This window comes from Sitophilus oryzae, unplaced genomic scaffold, assembly GCF_002938485.1.
Source record: "Sitophilus oryzae breed Bouriz unplaced genomic scaffold, Soryzae_2.0 scaffold_1177_pilon_pilon, whole genome shotgun sequence".
Classification (NCBI taxonomy): Eukaryota; Metazoa; Arthropoda; class Insecta; order Coleoptera; family Curculionidae; genus Sitophilus; species Sitophilus oryzae.
In genome coordinates this window covers 1,035,625-1,058,024 of record NW_022145812.1, presented here as the reverse complement: position 1 = coordinate 1,058,024, position 22,400 = coordinate 1,035,625, and the positions used below count along the sequence as shown (strand labels likewise).

Here is a 22,400-nt window from a genome sequence, read left to right as displayed (position 1 = left end):
TGTATGTTATATGAACTTCCTGGTTTATTGCAGATTTCTTCTCGATGATCTGCTTCAATGCAAAGATGTTATATGTACAGGGACATCATTTTAAGTGTCTCACTCGATTTATAATTTTCCTGTTTGGTATTTAAAGATAACAGAAAGATTTTCTAATGTAATTTTTCGCGGGGATGCCGATTTTCTACATTAAAATTTTTTTAACGTCAATTTTGACAGATACGACGCCATCTTGATTTTTTTTAAATGGAAACCCCCACATATTTTAGCATGGTCCGGTAGACATATTTTAGCTAATTTCAAAAATATATAGTTTAGTATACTTTGCACTTACCGTTTTCGATATACAATGGATTTAAAAATGAATTGTCACAGAATCATTTTAAGTGTCTCACCCAATTTAAAATTTTCCTCTCTTCTATTCTAAGATAGTAAAAAGATATTTTAATGTAATGTTTCGCGAGGATTCCGATTTTTTACATTAAAATTTTTTACAGCGTCAATTTTGACAGATACGACGCCATCTTGATTTTTTTTAAATGGAAACCCCCACATGTTTTAGCATGGTCCGGTAGACATATTTTAGCTAATTTCAAAAATATATAGTTTAGTGTACTTTGCTCTTACCGTTTTCGATATACAGTGAATTTAAAAATGAATTGTTCCAGAATCATTTTAAGTGTCTCACCCAATTTAAAATTTTCCTCTCTTCTATTTTAAGATAGTAAAAAGATATTTTAATGTAATTTTTCGCGAGGATGCCGATTTTCTACATTAAAATTTTTTACAACGTCAATTTTGACGGATACGACGCCATCTTAAAATGATTCTGGAACAATTCATTTTTAAATCCACTGTATATCGAAAACGGTAAGTGCAAAGTATACTAAACTATATATTTTTGAAATTAGCTAAAGTTTGTCTACCGGGCAGTGTTAAAATTTGATGGGGTTTCCATTTAAAAAAAATCAAGATGGCGTCGTATCTGCCAAAATTGACGTTGCAAAAAATTTTAATGTAGAAAATCGGCATCCTCGCGAAAAATTACATTGAAATATCTTTTTACTTTCTTAAAATAGAAAAGAGGAAAATTTTAAATTGGGTGAGACACTTAAAATGATTCTGGAACAATTCATTTTTAAATCCACTGTATATCGAAAACGGTAAGTGCAAAGTATGCTAAACTATATATTTTTGAAATTATCTAAAATATGTCTACCGGACCATGCTAAAATATGTGGTGGTTTCCATTTAAAAAAAATCAAGATGGCGTCGTATCTGTCAAAATTGACGTTTTAAAAAATTTTGGTGTAGAGAATCGGCATCCTCGCGAAAAAATACATTAGGATATCTTTCTACTATCTTTAAATACCAAACAGGAAAATTATAAATCGAGTGAGACACTTAAAATGATGTCCCTGTACATAATTTTCGGCCTATGAAACCATTCTGCTCTTCTTCTTCGTCAACCAATTAGCACTCAGCTATGTTAATAGCTCACAGCTCACATAGCTCATGTTAGTTTCGAATTTTAACTTACTACTAAAGCAAGTTTAATTGCATCTTATATTATTTACAAATAAGCTATATAGACACACCGGTTTAAACAATTTTTACAGAAGTTCAGAGCAGCAATAAATCTCATATCATTATAATTTTGTAATTAAATTATATCATGCTTAAAAATATAATTATACAATTGGTACATGTTATAATATGCATATATCAAGAAATAATGTATGTACCATACGGATTAAACTGTTTACCTCTAGTTATCATCCTTGACTTTTAATGCTATAGAACGCTTTTTACCTCGACTATATCTCCCTCAGGTAATACAATTCTTCTTGCATATAAAACTGAAAGTGGAATGGCGACCGATTTCAGTTCTGAATAACAAGGAAGTGTAGAGTGTAGTGTTGAAAGTGATAAACTGTTTCTGCTAAATCGCGTTTCTGGATTACGTTAGAGTGCCGTAAGTACTGTAGAATTAATGGTTATAAATATCAGATGAAGATATGGATTGCGCTGTTTTTATATTTTCGTATATGTACCAATTTAGTAAATCTTACATAGATAGTTACTAATTTCGTTTTAAAAGAGTTCAATGGGACCTATGACCATAAAACGAATTTGTAATACTATTATGTATATTAAGTAATAATTTAATATCTTTGTAAATGGTTGGTTACTATAATATCCTCTGGTAGAATCACAATTGCACAGGACTTTGTTGTACAATTATTTGCTTTAATTTTTTTTTGGCTTAAAATTAAAGTTGCATTTTAGCGGTAATATTTTTCCAGAAAATTGCTGTATTTTATTATTACTTATTCAGTTGATTGTTATTTGCAGGAAAATAAATTTAATTTTTTTTTAAAAATTTAAAATAAATGGTGTTTGGAAGTGTGGTCCGAACTGTATTCCCGAAACTTTGGCAGCAAATTCTACAGATAAAAATAAGCAAAAAAGTTCGTACGTCCTAAAATGTTTAGTTTCGGAGATACAGGGTGTAAAAGTTTAATTTTTATTTCGATTATTTTGAAGTTATTTCTGAAGTAACGCCAATATATGGATGAAAATTGGTGTCTGAGAGTTCTTTGACATGAGAAATTTGATTTTGATGTCTGTTACGGGCGAGAATTAAGGGGCTCAGTTCATTAAGGTGAGTTAATGTATCAGGACTGTGGGCACTCACCTTTATTCCCGTTCTGGACTCGTACCTGTTGATTTTTTGCTTGAACAAAACACTTGAGGATAGCGCGCGCTTGGAGGTGTACACTGTGTACTCGGCCGATCTTGTCTCTCTCCGTACTCGACTACGGCTACGTACCCACTAAGGTTTTTTCGGGTAAAGGATGGGAGGAAGGGATAGAATCCAACATACCGCCCACCAAAATGAAATATTTTCCATTTTCGTTTGAGAATAGTAAAGTAAAATAAAAAAAAGTGAAAAAATGCGTTATGTTTAAAAGAAAGTAAGAGTGAAATTTATGAAGTTAAATTTAGAGGAAATTTAGAAAAATGCATTATTGGGGTTAATGCATGAGTGTAATTTAATTAAATATTAAGAGAGTTTACATTTGTTATAGAGTAGAGAAAAGTAATTAAATAAGAGATGTTAATTATGTTTATAATGAGATTATGTTTTTTTGCGATTATGTTTTTTGCGATTATGTTTTTTTTTTAGAGAGTAAATTTTAATTATGAGATTTGCAGTAAGGCAGTGGGCATATCTTTGTCACTGGTCTTTTAAGAATGCCTTTGCTGTTTTTAAAGTAACCACGCGTGTAACACGATCATGGCCAGGTGAATCTCTAAGACTCTTCCAATGCTCCATTTGAGCGGAATAAGATTATCATCTTTTATTAAAACAACCGAGTTTATTTCTATTGGAATAGTAGAGTCATTCCATTTAGCTCTTTGTAAAAGTGTTTGAAGGTATTCTTTAGACCATCGGCTCCAAAAGCTTTGGTGCAAGCGTGATATCAACTGCCAGCGAGAGATGATTTAAATTTTATCCCGGAAAGATCATCTTCCGGAGGGGCGTTTAACGGCTCTAGGGTTAAAAATGTCCTGGGTAAGAACTGACAAATCATTAGGATCAGAGCTTTGTGGACACAATGGACGAGAATTAAGCACTGCTTCTATTTGAACCAGTAGCGTATAAATTCCTCATACGTGAGCAATTGATCACCAATGACCCTTTTAATGTGAGTTTTACAGACTTTATTCCTGCTTCCCACAGGCCACCAAAATGAGGCGCGCTTGGAGGATTGAAGTGCCAGGAAATTTGTTCTTGCTCAGCGGCGGATTTTAGCATATTAATCAGTTCTCTAGAAGCTCCGACAAAGTTCGTTCCACAATCGGAATAAATATGATTGCAGCGACCTCTACGAGAAATGAATCGACGCAGTGCACCCAGAAAAGCCTCGGAGGAAGGTCGGAAACCAGTTCTAAGTGCAAAGCTTTCGTGGCCATGCACACAAATAAGCAAATATAGGCTTTACAGGACTTAGCACCTCGTGCACGATATCTTAATAAAGAGAATGGACCACCATAGTCGCATCCAACTTCAGAGAAAGGTTTTACTTGAGAAAGTCTTACAGCAGGAATATCTCCCATAATAGGAGGCTGAGGCATTACTGGATTAGCGCGAAAGCATTGAGGACATTTAAAGAGAACACTACGAATTGTTTTTCTAGCAGAAACAATCCAGTATTGTTGAGCGAGAATATAGTGAAGAGTTTGGGGACCGGGATGCAAATAGAGTTTATGAGTATATTCTATGAGTAGAGTAGTAAATTTATGATTATTGGGTAAGAGTGCGGGATGTTTTTGAGAGAAATTTAGAGAAGCATTGCGCAAGCGACCACCAACTCTAAGAATTCCATTGGTGTCGAGAAAGGGTCAATTTTCTTAAGTATTTAGGTAGAGATTTGCAATTATTTATTAAGAGAATTTCCCTAGCATAATATTGTGATTGAACACATTTAATAATACATTCTAGAGTTTCATTTATTTCAAATTTCGAGAGAGGAGAGGTTTTACGAGATTTAGAATGTCAGTATTATAGAAAGCGTCTGCAAAACGTGACAATATTTATAATTTTAGAGAAAGAAGAGAACTTTTCAAAGAGAGTATCAAACAATGAGGGCTGTGAAGTACATGTCAATATAACTTTTCGTTGTTCTTCTTCAATTTCAGGGGAAAGTAAAATTGATTGCGGCCAATAAGATTCCGGTTGGCTTAGCCATGGAGGTCCCGCCCACCATAAGGCATTGTCGAGTAACTCGCTAGGTTGAAGACCACGAGAACCTGGATCAGCGGGGTTGTCTTTGGAGACTACATGACGCCAACAAGAAGGAGGTAATTTCTCTTGAATTTGGGAAACTCGATTGCTTACAAAAGGTGTTCCACTTATATGGTTCACTTTTAAGCCAATGCAAAACAACCATCGAGTCAGACCATGCAATCATACTAACATTAATAAGTTTATTAGAAAGAGAGTTCTAACGAAATCAATTAACCTGGTCAGAAGTAAGGCTGCACAGAGTTCCAGTCTTGGAATTGAGATTTTTTTGAGTGGAGCTACTTTGCCTTTAGCGCAGACAAAATTTGTTTTTACAGAGTTATCTGGAAGAATTATCCTAAAATAAATTACTGCACAATAGCCTTTTTTCACTAGCATCACAAAAACCATGTACTTCCAGGGATAAATATTTGAGAGTGAGAAAATATCGAGGAACTTTGAGAGAGAAAATACAAGGTAATTCTTGAACGAGTTGATGCCAAGATGTAGCAATGTTATTGGGAGCAGGATCATCCCAATTTATACCTAACTTCCACAAATCTTGTATAATCAGTTTTAGGTGAAGAGTGAGAGAACTAACATGCCACAAGGATCGAATATGCTTGCGAGTTGTGAAAGAATATTGCGTTTGTTACAGATTTTGTTTGTCAAGGACAACGCTGGTGAATCAAAGAAAAATTCATCTGTAGAGGGATTCCAGTTTAGTCCTAGAACTTTAGGGAAGAAAGAAATTTATATTTAAAGAGAGAAAGAATCCATTTTGCATTCATTTGGAGATAACTGAGAAAGAAAATCTGAGCTATTCGAAGTCCATTTTCTAAGTTCAAAACCGCTGTGTTTGAGTATAGAAATGAGATCGCGTTGAATTTTTATAGCAAGAGAAAGAGAATCGCAACCAGATATAATATCATCGACATACGTATCCATATCTAAAATCTTTGATGCTTCGGGATATTTTACTAAATTTTCTAAAGCAATTTGTTTTATAACTCGAATGGCTAAAATGGGCTACAGCTTAAACCAAAAGTAACGCGAGTAAGTTTGTATTCTTGAATGGGCTCATTAGCGTTAAATCGCCATAAAATTTTGAGGTATTCAGTATGATTTTCATTAACAAGAATTTGACAAAACATTTGTTTAATGTCGCTTCAGCAAATACAATCAAATGAGATCTAAATCGAAGTAAAATAGATAAAATATCTGACTGTAATTTTGGCCCAGTTAAGAGAGTGTCATTCAAAGATTTATTTGTGTAATCTCGAGCGGAAGCATCAAAGACTCTAAGTTTGGTCATTGAGACTATCTGGTCGGATTACGCAATGATGAGGCAGATAATAAGAATAAGCGTTGGGAGAAAGGATTTTGCACGGCAATCATATATTGAGAATCTAAATATTCGCGCATGTAATTAGAATATTGAGAATAAAGTTGAGGGTTTCGAAGCAATCGTTTTTCGAGGGAGAAAAATCTACAGAAGGGCGACATCTCTAGAACCTTCAAAGATCGGTTCCAAAGTTTTAAATGGTAAAGATACTTTATAATGTCCAGAAAGAGTGCGTGAAAATGTTTTACAAAAGTGTTCTTCGGCAAGCTTTTCATCTGAAGAAAGCGTCGAGGATTGTGGAACTCCTCTAACTCCCAGAATCTTTGAAGTGATTGATCCAAGGAAGCATAAGAGGTAAGAAAGTATGAGTTTACAGAGAGTGAAACACTAGATGTTTTAACTCTTCCTGTAATTATCCATCCAAATATAGTTTCTAAAGCGACGGGTTGATCTGGATCTGAGAGGAGTTTGTTTCCTGTTATCAAGAAACCATAAATATCTGCACCCAAAAGTATATCTACGGGTTTAGAGAGGTGAAAGTTGGGATCAGCTAAGGGCAATTGAGAAAACTTTGAGAACTGTTCAACGGGAAGAGAATTAATCGGTAAATTATCACTAATTTCGTTTAATATAATAAACTCCAAGGAGTAGATCGGATCAGACTTTCCAATAGGTTTAATGTTGCATCTAACACCGTGAGAACCTTTGGAAATATTTTTCCCGATGCCACACAATTGGATGGGGAGGAAAAATTTAGATAAACCTAATTTATTAAAACAAGATTTTGAAATAAAGTGACTTTCACTTCCACTGTCAATTACAGCGCGTATTACATGAAAATTACCCCACGCATCTTGAACATTGATTAATGCTGTAGAAAGAAGAGCTTTATTCTTATGTTTTGCAAATAAATTTGTAGATACAACTTCTGAGATAGAGCTGCTTGCTTGCAGAACTGGAAGAGTTTGCGATGAAGTGGATGGAGGAACGTTTACAGGAGTTGTTATTTGACCTTCGAAATGTAAAAGCGAATGATGTTTTTTGCCACAAGTTCGGCATGAGGAACGAGAATTACAACTCTTAGAAGAATGTCTAGTGCCGAGACAGTTTGAGCACCAACTTCGGGATTTAATTAAATCATATCTCTGTTTTGGAGTAAAAGCAATAAAATCTGGACAGTTATAAATAAAATGATCCTTGTTACAAACTTGACAAGTTAAATTTTGTTTCAACTGAGTGTTGACAACAAAGGAAGAGGTAGGTTTATTTTTATAACTTTTTTGTGAATACTTCGTTTTAGTTTTGTCATAATTACTATTTTTATTAAAATGAGAAAACGATTTAGTTAGAGAGATTGTATCTTTAGCTGAACATTGTTTTTCTAAAAATTCAATGAGTGTATCGTATGATTTGAGGTATAGCATATCTTGTGATAAAACAGAGCCACATTCCAGTTCAAAATTAGTTTGCAAAATTTCTGGAAGTCTATCATAAATCATATTAAATAGCACAAAACTCCAGCTCTCTGTGGGAAAACCCAAGTTATTTAAAATTGTAATATTACGAGTATAAATATCAATCATATTTCTTAGAGCTTCATGATTATTTTCGTTAGAGATGGGCTTAATATTTTCTAGAGCCTGCCAGTGAGCTTTTGCAATCAAACGTTTCTTATCGTACTTATTTTTTAAGGCTTGATATGCTATATTATAATTTTGATTGGCAAGTGGAGTACTAGATACCAAAGCTAAAGGAGGACCTCGTAAGAAACTCACTAGATAGTTGTATTTCGATATATCACTAAGAGACGAGTTACAGTGTATAAGAGAATCAAACATATCGATAAATGTTTGCCAATGTTTAAATTCACCATCAAAATGGGGTACCTCAATTTTAGGAAGTTTTACCGAACATTGAGCAGTAGTGTTTTGTAATTGTGTAGTATCCAGCTCCGATTTCGTTTGCGGAAATAAATTTGTGAATAATGCTTCAATGTGAAAATAATAATCATTAAATTCAGTTTGAATTTTGACATGAGGATCAATATCGCCATTATCCTGTGCGGAAACTAATAAAATTATATTATTATGAATCTTATCAAAAGTTTTATAAATATCTTCTAAGTGTTTTGCTCGACATCTAAAGTTAGGGTGAAAATTTGGATCTTCAAAGAGCTTGATCAGCGGATTTTTAAGTTCTTTAATTTTAGTAAGTTCTACAGAGCGTTGAGCTATAAGAGTTTTTAATTTGCGAGCGTCTGCAGACATAGCGAAAATAATGTATAATAATTAATTAGAGCGTAAGAGAGAAATGGAATGCTATAATGTGAAAAATAAAATATAGAATATAATAATTAACTGAGAGAGAGAGAGAGAGAGAGAGAGAGAATGATATATTCTACAATAGAATATTATATGAAAAATAATATTATATTTTTACCTTATAAGGTGAGAAAATAAAATATTATAGAATATAATAATTAACTGAGAAAGAGAGAGAGAGAGTAATTAACTAAGAGAGTAAGAGAAAATAGAATAATTCACTGAGAGAGTGTATGTGTGTGTGTGTGTGTGTGAGAGAGAGAGAAAAAATAATTATTATTTTTTAATTAAAATTAATTATATATTATAATAATAATTATTATTTATTAATTAAAAATTAAATTATTAAGAGAGAGAACAGAGTAGAGTTGAGACTAAATGCGTATCGATAAATTTGAGCGTGAAAAGAAATATCGGACCAGTATCGCGAAACAGCGCTAGATATCGCTTTTAACACCGGTACGGCAATTTAAAAATCGATCGGTCGGTGGCAAATTCCTGGCCAGTGGAACCAGTGACAAAAATGTACTACCTTTTTTACTGCGTTAAAGAGAAGATAAATATAGATTTTGTTCGAGAATTTATTTTATTGAATATATTTAAAATAATATATTACAAAAATATTAATGATATTTAGATAATTTTGAGAAATTAATTATGATAATCAATTTAATTGAGTATAAGTAAAATATGTATGTAGTTCAGAAAGGGATCCGGCTCGAAGGACCAATGTTACGGGCGAGAATTAAGGGGCTCAGTTCATTAAGGTGAGTTAATGTATCAGGACTGTGGGCACTCACCTTTATTCCCGTTCTGGACTCGTACCTGTTGATTTTTTGCTTGAACAAAACACTTGAGGATAGCGCGCGCTTGGAGGTGTACACTGTGTACTCGGCCGATCTTGTCTCTCTCCGTACTCGACTACGGCTACGTACCCACTAAGGTTTTTCGGGTAAAGGAGGGGAGGAAGGGATAGAATCCAACAATGTCAATATGACTCCTCCTTGTAGAGGGCGCCACTTAAATATGTTTTAAATAGATTGAATAGTAATAATTTTTCGTCCGTACCTGTGTACTCAGTGGTTTTGAGTAAAAAAATATACATTAACGACGTTTTTTACGTAAAAATCATCTCTTCGTAAAAATCACGGACCATTGGAGTCAACACTCATGGACCAATGTTCTCGAAATATTTAGAATCGAAGTTATGAATACCTGTCATCATTGACATAAATTAATTACACATGTTGACTAAATACATAGTTATTGAGTGAAATCATAAATTTGAAATGTTTTTGTGGCAAAAGTTCAACAGAAACTGTTTTATCATCATTTTTTTCAAACAAAATTTTATGATTAATTTGAAAGTCCCCAAAATTATCATTTCAGTCAATTAATTATCTACTGAACATGTTTACTTTTTGTCAATAATGACATGTATTGACTATTTCCATTCTAAATATATTGAGAACGGTTGCTCGTAGCGATTTTTACTAAAATACATTTTTTACGTAAAAAATCACTTAAAGATATGTTCTATCACTCAGTAGTTTTATACAGGTATGGACGAAAAGTTATTACTCTTCATACTAGTTAAAAAATATGTAGGTGGCGCCCTTTGCATTTAGAAGTCATATTGACATCAAAATCAAATTTCTTAGGTCAAAAAATTCTCAGACACCAATTTTCATCCAAATATTAATTTGAAAAAAAGAATCTTCAAATATTCAATTCCATCTAATTATTTGAAAAAAAAAGAAATAAAAATGAAACTTTCACACCCTGTATCTCCGAAAGTAAGCATTTTAGAACATACATTTTCTTTTTACTTATTTTTATCTGCAAAATACGCTGCAGAAATTTCCGGAATACAGCTCCACAACACCCTGTTTAACAATATTATGGAACACAATTCCTGTAAAATATTTGTCATCATTGTCACCAACTTAGTCAGAAGAAAAGGCTGTTTATTTTTTCTGGTTTCTTGGTCAATTATATGTCGTTTAATCTCTTTATTGTTGAAAAATCATCTTAAACTGTCTTACGATATAACAGCTCATTTATAAAGTACCTATTTTTCAATTGGTTAGGTTTGGTTAGGTTAAACACCATTGAAAAGATGAATTTCAAGCATGAAATAAAAAAAACTCTTAGAAAAAAATAGGAAAGCGCATCTGTTTTAAATTAAAGTTAAATAAACAACAATGCATAACTAGATAAATGTCCACATACATTCAGTTGAAAACCTATGATTTTGTCATTGTCAAAAGTTATTTTAAAATATTAATTTTGTAAATTAACAGTAATAATAATTTATTGTAATTAGATTGTTGCATATACATATAGATACAGATTAACAACTTGTAGTTTAAATCGATATTTTTAAATATTTAAATTTACCGCTAAGCTTGAAGCTAGTGGTTATACTGACCAGATATCGCTAAGTGTCACGCTAATTGTCAGCCATTTTTAAGTATAATTAACTGTAACTTAAACATAAATATTACGATCTATAAAATTGAAGAAAAAAATCATCATGATAAAAGTTACTATGCGGGAAATATTGCAGACAGGAATCTGATATGCTTTCATGATAAATCAATTACTATCCAGGTCGAAAATAAAATAATTGATAATAGAAAAACTTATTGCTTTTGAAGCGAAAGAATCCGTCCGTAAGAAAAAAGTAGCATGAACAGTAGATAATCACGAGAGAACTGAAGACAATTTGATGATATATATCTGAATAATTTAATTCACCTGAATGAAAATAAGGATATTCATATTATTCATATAAGAAGTATTGAAGAAAATATAATAGAACATCATAGCACAGTACTAAAAACTTTAAAGAAACGTAGCTATGATAGAAATGGCAGAATGCGACTAAAAACGCAGTAGTACTCTATATTTTTTTAATAGTACTTTTGTTGTACATTATTTAAGGTAATTCCCGTGTAAGATCATTTCTCATTATCTTATCATTTTTATTATGTTTTCAACGACCATGCACCACCGGGTATATAATATACGGCCACAGACGTCAACTAAACAAGTGAATAACATGGACCAACTTTAAAGAAAACTGAAAAATATATCCTTTTTTTGTTTCATCAGCATTTCGTGACCCGGATATCTCGTTTGTGATAGAGCAGGCTTGGTTATAAAAATCTAATTAAAAATTAATTCTAACGGGAAACACCACCACGATATATTGTTGTTTCACACTCCCATTGTTGTTTCAACGTTTGTCCAAAAAACATTTACTATATATGACAGTTTTTATATAGGTCCGTGTTTCGAAAAAATATTTGCAGAATTAATTAACTGCTTAAGACTTTATTTGAACAGAATGCTTATCAAATTAATTCAGTTAGTCTGGCCTTACTGTTTTATACGAATGAAAAACGTGCACCTTAAAAATTTTAATATGTTTTTAACTTTAATATACTTTGTTCCAGTGGAACAATTTTGATGATTTTTTACGCAATTTGTAGCTAAATTATTTGGCTTTTTAGTATCTCTTTCTAAATTAAAAATGAAAGTTCCCATCTGTTGATATTTTGGTAAAACTTTAAAACACACTGTGGAATATGTTAACAAAGCAGGGAATTTAAAAATAATTATACGATCAAACGAACTTACCTGAAGTGAAGTTCGATCGTAATTATATGAGGCGTCCAGTCCGAATGTATTATCTTGATTTTTCTATACGTAGTACCGTCCCTGCGTGCACAATTTTAAAGCTATAAGCTAAATTCCCTCCCGCTACCAGCCTAGGTGGCGGCGCCGGACCTGGCGCGGCGGTCGGTATTCACTTTTCAAAGATTTATTCATTAATTCAAGCGACCATGGGGCAAAACGGGAGGGGTGGGAAGATAATACATTCGGACTGGACGCCTCATATAATTACGATCGAACTTCACTTCAGGTAAGTTCGTTTGATCGTATAATTATATTCGCGTTCATCTCAATAGCTTTATTTCTGTTAGATATTCGCTTTTGAAGAAGACAGTAACGATTTACAGCATTTTTAGCATTAAAAGCATGCCTCTGTTTTTGGTCCTCATCAACATACCTACGAAATAGAGGTGATTGTTTTTCTAATGTCGCTGTCATATTATTATTGTTGAAAGATACTGAAGCAGAGATAGTTTTAAATCCAGAGGTTGTATCCACTATTGCTGCATTAATTGAACATGGTAGAGTTCAACTTCTGGACTTAAAACCATCTCTGCTTGAGTAACGACTCAATAGAAAATAATAATGTGATTTTTCAATGACAATGACATTACATAAATCACTATTTCATAGGTCTGTGTTCTTCAAATGCGAATATCTCCAAAAAAATACAGCTATTGAGATGAACCAAAAAAACAAACTTTCGAGAAAAGATGTACCTAGATGATAAAATTATTTTTAAAATCCTCGCTTTGTTAAGATATTCCACAGGGTCATTCAAACGTTCACCAAATTATAAATATTTTCTTTTTCCTCGTATAATTGAGAGATGGAAACTTTCATTTTTAATTTAGAAAGGGGCACTAAAAAATCAAATAATTTAGCTACAAAATGCTTAAAAAATTATCAAAATCGGTTTACTAAAACACAATATATAAAAATTTTAAATACAACAAAATATTAATGTGCCCGTTTTTTAGTTAGTTTCTTCAAAAAAGACTTCTGAACGTTTCTTCTTTTTTATATTTACGAGTACATTTTTACAATTTAGAGTAGTAATTGTCAATTTTAACACAAAAATGTGTTTTCATATAATGGCATTTAAAAGAACGCCAACGCTTTATAATGGACACATCTGCTAATAAACTAGATTTATTATTTAGATTAATTATTTTTTGTCCGTTAGGTAAATTTGTTTTATTAGTAAAATACCGTTGTGTAATCGGGAGAATAATATATTTAACAGAAATTGATATTTAAAATGTAATTCTAACTAGCTTGACAAACAATGTCTTCTCTGGGCCGAAATCAACAATCTCCGACATTCAACTGTTTCCAAAGCCTACTACTCCGCTACTCGCCAACATCAGCGGACACGGGGTGCAGGCACGGCGTGAAAATGACTGCCTATCATAAGGATCATAGGCGTCGATAACATTCGGCCATTCCTGACTTTTGAGTGTCCTCACTCCTCTGAATCACACTAAAAGGACATAAATAATCAGAACCTTTTAAATGGCATTTTAAAATGCTGAAATAAAAATATTTATTAGTTTTTTTGCTGCTGAGCCATATCTTTATCAGCTAATTGCTACCATTGTTCACACTAAAAGGACAAAAGTAATCAGAATCATTTAAAGGACATTTTTAAATACTGAAATAAAAATATATTATGTTAGATTGTTTGCTGCTGATACTAGACAATTGATACAAAACCAATTGACAAAACCTTATCAGCTAATTGTTACCATTATTACAACACACTAAAAGGAGAAACAATCAGAATCGTTTAAAGGACATTTTTAAATGCTGAAATAAAAAATATATGTTAGATTGGTCACTGCTCATACTGGAGCTACGTCTTATTTGCTACTTAAATGAATAAAAATAAAATATCGTAACTCACTCAGAAACAATACTCAAAAACTCATGATGGACAAATAAATTATTCAGGGACTAAAGAAAATTTCAAAAGGAAAAATAAACGAATTACTTATTATATATTGGTGTTACACGCAATCTGCAGCTTACGTGCAACAAAATAAAGTTAAATCTCAAATCTAAATTCTAAAATCTAAATCTAACTATGGGCCCACGCCTATTCCAGCCACTGGAAAAGAGAGCAATCCGGGTCGAACTAACCAGACCGAATACCGGGACTCATCCCTATTCGCAAGTCTTGTCCGCCCTACTCACAAAGCGCCCAGGCGATAAACTCATACCTTAGCAACCACCACACTCCTTTTCCAGCTATCACACTAACGTATACCTTGAAAAAGAGAGTACCGGGTAGAACTAACCCTACTCCTTTTTCCTATCCTAATACAGGTCTGAATCTACCATAACCAAATCCATAGCTTGCCATACCTAGCTATTCCACAGTACTTGTTCTGTAACCTTGCATGTCATTCTAGGATGTTTCTAACTTCATATCAACCAATCCTCAGCTGCTTAGAAATTCAAATGAACCTGTCTACCTTGGAGATTGATTGGATCTTATTAGCTGTGTCGAAGTGATCCTTAGCAGATCCTTAGCAGATCTAACGCTGAATATAGTTCGCTACGCATCCAATTTTTCCTTTATTCCGCTTGATATTTCGCATAATTCGCTACTAATTTACGCCGAAACTCGCTAACACCGACTTTATCATTTACGCCCGGAGGGATAAACTCAACTTGTCCAGATACGCTCATTTTGCTCCTAGTGCTTAGATTCCACACAATCCAAACTGAATGTTTGAAACATTTTCAACCTAGATATCGTCATGCAAGTCGTTACACATGCTAGAGACTATGCCTCTGCCCATTCCACGTGGATGTCAACCAGTATTCAGGTAGTGAGATATGGCTAGTTTATATTGAAAGTATTCGTTTTTTTTAGGTAAAAGGGTATCCATAAATAATTACTTTATTCGGTGTTGTAAAACTCATATATTAACGCCGCATAAAGATTTAAGTACATACCAAGGTAGCTTAGTTTATGTATTTTAAATTAAAATAATATAGTACCGCTTTATTTATTTTTGTTTACGCATAATATGAAAAGTGTATGCATTTTATATAAGATTAAGATAATCGGATTTGCTAGTTGTATAGTAACTATTAGACATTTTTGTTAAAAACTATTTAAACATGTTTTTACCGAAACAATATGTTATTTCGGAGAATATTTATTTTATGTCGTGCTTTAGTAGTTTGTTTTCGAGATATCTACAGCGTGTTGTGAAATCTACTATATAATAGTACTCTGGCGCCTAGAATTTTACCCATCTGGACATTTACATTTATTTCTAATTTAAATAAATTACGCTTTTATTAAAAAGTAGCCCCGTATACTTTAATAAGCGCTTCGTTCTCATCTTCTGCAAAAATTTACACAACTTTTTTAACATTCACAAAGTGTCAATATATTATAACACTACTTGAAGGGTTATTTGCTATTAAATATGGCGTATACGAAGAATAAATTTCTTGAAATACTAGTGAAATACCTGAATTAAACTGAAAAACTCTGAAATATAATGAGGTGGTTAAAATTATATTATAATAATTGAAAAACTAATGTAATAGGTATTTCTAAATTATGTGAATTTTTGATATAATTCTCAAGTGAATTTGCAAAGCCTGAAGTTCGGAACCTATTTAACTTTTCTACAACCATGTATTTATTCAACTACATAAATATGTAGAAAACAAAATAGCTTTCTCAAAGACTACTTTAAAAACAGCATCTTAAACTGAATTTTCAAATATTAGATCGAAAATGCGTGTATACTAGAAGGATTATGAGGTGTCTATAATAAATATTATGCCTTAATAAACGTTTGATTTCACAAATGTTTAACTTTAAATTTTACATATCTATTATTTCTCTCTTGTATTTCTAATCACTAAAGATAATAACCAAGTACATTCATGTAATACCTAGTATATTACTGATATAGCAATACTAGACTACCTAAAGTCGAAAGTTTCAGTAAAATGTAAGAAAAATTAAAAATATAGATGAAATATTAATAACATCTATAACTAAACTTAAAGTAATAAAATAAGTAATAAGTAAAATGGGGTATAATTAAAAAAATGTATATATGAAAAATATAAATTATAGTATTTATGAAACAATCTATGGTCAGTATTTCTGAAAAAACTGAAAAACTTTGGCTTTTAGCTTTCCACATAAAATGTCTTGAATATACCTGTATATACTTGATATAATTTTTTTATTTATCTAATAAACAATGAAATTATTAAATTACTGTTCGACTTTTGTTTAATATTTTTAATTAAAAAGCTCAACAAAATATTTCAACGCACAAAAAATAAAAATCATGTTTGAAAACCACTGTTCCACGTTTCGGCTTGATCAAGAAGTTTAATGAGAATAAAATAACACATATTCAACATAACTAACATACTAAATAACACATAACTCTAGAAATTCCTCAGGAGGACCATAGATAGATATTTATTTAACTTTTTTCACACCCATCTTCTTTCGCAAGCGAAATCGACCCTTATCAACCGACTACGGTAGCGCCCTCTCTTCTTGACCTCTTGAACCACAAGGCGATTTATATCACCGAAATCCGAAATCCAAAAATCCGAACAATTACTTTTTACTTTAAACTCAAATCTGTCTCCATTGTATGGCTCCATGGCAACAATTTTTACTGTATAAAAATTTTAATTACCTTAGAATTTATCTCGATTTTTTTTCTAGCCATTTTTAAAATACCTTTTAGAAGAGATTTGTTCAGATAATGTGTTGGCTCACTACCTTTTCCTGTTATTCTTCTGGAGTCTGTAACTTGTTGGGGTGATATGACGCTTCTTTTCAGCACTGCTTTTTTTTTCGCTATTACCTTCGAGCACTAGATCTAGCAGAATGATCCCTCCGGTTTTCTTTTCGCGCTTCGCCGATCCGACGACGATATCCGAAATCCGACGTCGACGGGTACCCGTATCTGAGACAACCGAATAGATCCTCGAAACCATAAACAACTTGAAACCGACGCGACGTGACGCCTTTACAAAACGATAGTCTCAAAGGTCAAAGTCAAGTCAATAGTCGTCAGTACGTGAGAAATACGCCGTTATGGCCTAAGAACGCTGGATTATACTCATCCCACTTCTGATGTAATCGGGAGATTAATATATTTAACAGAAATTGATATTTAAAATGTAATTCTAACTAGCTTGACAAACAATGTCTTCTCTGGGCCGAAATCAACAATCTCCGACATTCAACTGTTTCCAAAGCCTACTACTCCGCTACTCGCCAACATCAGCGGACACGGGGTACAGGCACGGCGTGAAAATGACTGCCTATCATAAGGATCATAGGCGTCGATAACAGTTGACAAATTACTCTCCGTTGGGTCCATTTTTTATATTAGTGAACGTAGCGAGATTTACAAAAAAAACTATTTTATTTTGTATATTTTGTTCTAGTGTGGAAAAATCCCAAAAGTCTTTTTTTGAAGAAATGAACTGGCTACGAATGTATATGCATTATTTGCCCAGTTAGTTGTTAAACCTAAACCCGTAATCATTATATTATTACAGTTTTATTTTATTATCAAATGCCGCTAAATGGCTCAGCAGCTGATAAACCGCATCAGCATAAAAATTCCTTTATATTTTTTTGATAATTTTAAATAAAAATAAACATTTATTACACAACACATTCATTTGTTCTAATAACATTCATTTGTTCTAATTCAGGTAGCGAAGGCATATCGAAGACGGTGTGGAACTGAAAGCGACAGTGTTGCCATATTAATATGTATAATACGTTTGACCAAAATATCTTTGGATGAAAAATCCGCGTTTATGTATAGTAAATTTATTCGCTTTAAACATAGAATAAACAACAAAAATAAACAAATTATACGTACTGAATATTTCATATAATCCAAAAAAGTCATTTAGTTGGCTTGAAAATTACGATTATTAACATTTACCATAATATTTTAAATATGAAATAACACCAATCTTCATTTCCAAGCCAACTCTGACGCCATTCTTTGTTTAATCATATAATATTATATTAAATTGTGTAATGATAGAAAATCCGCATTACTAACGAACTGTACCCCAAATCCGTAAATTTACGAACTAATCCGTAGTTCTGGCAACACTATCTGGCTATCAGCGCGTAGATCTAAACTAAATCTCGGACAAGTTAACTAGGGAAGACCATATACATATCAAATATATATACAGGCTATCCCTGCAATGTGTTGAAGTTAGAGACAACTAGATAACCGGTCCATGTATATTTTACATAAGTTCGTCTGTTAGGCAGACACTGGCGTAACAGCGCAACTCCAAAATTCCGATTTCGATTAGCCCTTACCCTGATTAACCAATTGTCGAACGGGAGCGCAAACGAAAGTCGTACGAAGTTGGACGCAGCCGTACGAATGAACAGCTGGTGCTTGCGTCTAGTCTCTTATTGGTCTAGTTATCCGATCGATAATTCAAAACCCAGGCTTGCGCACTACCCTTGCGCAGAGCTAACTGAGCGACAATGCGTGGTGCGAATAATAAATGGTGTTCTCGCGAGTCGTACGAAATTGCGATCGCTCTGCGCATTGCGTCACCAACGGGTTTTTTTCCCGCGGAGATAAACGTCCGTTGTGATTAGTCGCGTATTTAGATGGTTTTTTTATAGAATCGCTAGGAATTTTGTGTAATTAAGTGTTTTACAAAAATGGTAATAAGTACGAACAATAGTAATTATTTTACCAAATTAGCATTAAATATTTATTAAAACTGATATTTATTACTTCCACATCCTTTCAAGAGGGAGGTATAGTATAGGCAAAAAAAAACAGTATTTTTTTCGTTAAATCGACTTAAAATGCCTTAAAACGTAAAAATAAACCAATTTCTCCAAAAAAATTGTGTCTGTCTGTCTGTCAATAATAATATGTTCAATAAGGGGAAGGGGGTGAAATGGGGGTTTTATTGGTAAAAAATTGCATTTTTTGCTTATAATCAAGTAATATCTTTTTAAATATTTTTTTTTTGAAAGACAGATTATGTTATTATTTTAATATAAATTAAAGGATTTTGAAAGTAAGTGTTTCTCTACAACTTTAAAATACAAGTTATTGAGTGATTCTATGCCACAGAGATTCAGAAATTTACTTGATAATGCTGTTCCAACGCTATTTCTGCCGCAAAGTACGACTGATGCATCTAGGAACAGTTCAAGTAGTACTTGTAGTAAAATATCTCAACGAATGCAAGCGAAGATAGACCTGGAAGATCGAAAAACTGTGATTGCCAATATTTTAGCAGATTCAAATTATAAAACCGGCATAAGGTGGCGTAAACTTGGGAAAAAAATGTCCAAATTTATAAATGATATTTTTTTGTAGAAAAATTCGTTGAATTACCTATATTTTGCACTCCTCTATAAAATCATTCATCAATAATTGTCTTTTAAACTCCTTTATATAAGAAATGCTAAAAGTAACTCTATTACTTCGTAAATAAAAATTAATTCCAATATCTTTCATGTATTCCTGCCCGTTCACCGACAAAAATTTTCGATGCTGACGTCACAGCGTGCCGGCTGCATGCGCGTCGGCACACCATGTTTATTTACACTATGCGACAATGCAAATTCCTTCAGAAGATTTTATATATCCATTTCACCGGCTTGCCTTCACAGAATGCAGTTTGGAGTCAATATAGTTACTTTATAAATATATCGGAAAGACGGTATCGTCAGCTACATCTCGGAGAGGTTTTGTGCCACGAAACTGTCCATAAGGTTGCGCATCTTCTTATTTCTTCAATCAGCGCTATAATGTTACATAGTTACATATTACAAAGTGTTTAGGTGTATTGTCGTGAATTAACGTTTTATTCTGTTCCTGTAACACCACCCATTGTTTACCCTCTACAATCATGACTTGAGCACAAAAACGAAATTTGCAGTGTACCGAGCAAAAATAATCCCCACCATGTTATATGGAAGCGAAACCTGGCTACCGTAGCGCCCACACATGAACGCATTAAACAAATTGCAACAGAGACACATGAGACAACTTTTAAGAATCAAATGGTATCACCATGTCTCTTTCGGTCCTTGAAAAAGCTAACTGCGAGATTGAAGTCATGATTACAGAATCCCGCTTAAGATGGGTTGGTCACGTATGCAGAATGCAAGAAAACCGCATATCAAAATCTCTGCTTTACGGTGAGCTTGTAGGCGGTAAGAGAAGGCCGGGTAGACAACTCAAAAGTACAAGGATATTTTCCAGAAAAAGTTAAAGGAGATTAACATGCATAATGAGTGGGAAGCAGCTCACAATAGAATGCAAATGAGAAAAATTGTAAAGTCAGTAATCAGCGACAACCAAAAAGTAAAGAGGCAACAAAGCAATGAGATTTTAGAATGTCCCGAGTGCGGTACATAGATAACATCACGTATCGGGCTTTTCATTCAAAGAAAAGCTCATGAAAGAAAACGCCTTGAGTCAAATACTCGTCAGTGAATAATGGCAGTAGTAGAAGTATTGTTTACCCACAAGTAATGATATGTCTCACAGATATTCTATGAAGTTTAGAAAAAAAAATAAAAAATGGTCTATTTTAGTAATTAAAATAACAGTAATATGCTGTTAAACATCAATATTAATACCTAATATAACTTGCGCGCTTGTTATTTTTATTTAATTAAAACCTGCGAGCAATTATTGTATTATTAATCGGGAAATTTAATAATTTGTATTATTTTTATACGTTTTATCTCCAGATTACAATTTATTGTTTTACTATGTAAATAATTAAACATAATTCTGACATCGCTTTGCCATTATTGAATCAAATCAATATTGTTGTTTGTTTATTATTTATTTACTCTGCTCTACTCTAAATTAATTCCCTTATATTTAATTATGCTAATAAAATACAGATAATACTATGAATAAAATTGTAACATTGAATAAATAATTAAAAAATAATATGCATAATTAGTAGGTGCTTTATAATTTTAATAAAAGCAGTTAAATCCGGTATATTTTAATTTTTCTAAAACACCAGATATTGCGTTTTTTGATGATATTTTTTAATAGTTCATTTTAAATTCAATATAACAAAAATAATATTACTGCAACTCTACCCGCAATATATCGCTTTATGAGTTTTTTTTATTATACAGGGTGGCGCATCGCATTCGCCTTGGTTGATTATACAAAAACGGAAAGATGTAAAAACAATTTTTATGGGTATATGTAGAGAGGCAATGTGCATAATTTAAAATAATTTTCAAATGTACAGGGTATATCAGAAATAAGATCCATACCAAAGTTATATTTTTTCTTATGAAAAACCCTGTATTTTATTTAATTTTTGGATTCTTGGGTATAAAATAAGGCATTTATTATAAGGGTTTAATATGTCTAAATGCTTTGGTTTTTGAGATATCAAAAGATATTTAAATATGCATGCTATAATAAAAAAGATTCTCAATACCCTGTACATTGCTTTTCAGAATTAATTCTTTTGCTAAATTTGAAGCTAGAAAAATAAATTTACTAAAAAATTTGATTGCTTCCTTATATGTATACAGGAATATCAAAAATTGCTGGTCCATTTTAAATATTTATTTTAAATAAAAATGAAATAAAATACGGGATGTGTGTGTGTTCCATAATAAAAAATATAACTTTGGTATGGATCTTAGTTCTGATATACCTTGTACATTTGAAAATAATTTTATTATTTATTATAATTATGCACATTGCCTATCTAGATATACCCATACCAAAAAATGTATCTACATCTTTTCGTTTTCGTATAATCAACCGAGGTGAATGAGGTGCGCCACTCTATATATAGAGCTTCTAAACTGTTCTATTAACATGACTACAATTTTGTGTTCAAAATGTGGCATTTATTTTTAATGTACTAAATAAAAGGGCGATTTATTTTTGGGGATTGTTTATTGTTAGGAAATATAGTATTTCTGCAGTCCGTATATATTTTTCTAAATAATTTACTATGGTTGTATTTGTATCAAAAAAAAAAAAACAAATAACTCAAATTGAATTTACTTGTTTTGTTTTTAAGTCCAGTTGTTTTGTTTTACTTGTTAAATTTTGCAGATAATTAATGGGCAGAATTTTAAACGTGATTTTTCAATTGCGTACTGAATCCATTAAATTTCGTTAATCGGTAAATATTTAATTATTGCACCCGTTCTAAAATGGGACGATATTGATAAAAAAAAACGACGTTT

General features: G+C 32.3%; 1 protein-coding gene across 1 annotated transcript in view; it reads left to right on the top strand.

The window, feature by feature from the left end:
• Nucleotides 1-1,853: 1,853 nt before the first annotated feature.
• LOC115889768 overlaps nt 1,854-22,400 on the top strand; it is a 42,436-nt gene continuing 21,889 nt past the window's right edge. Inside the window, exon 1 of the mRNA XM_030909845.1 lies at nt 1,854-1,975. The gene's annotated coding sequence lies outside the window, so the exon portion shown is untranslated. The remainder of the gene's footprint in view (nt 1,976-22,400) is intronic.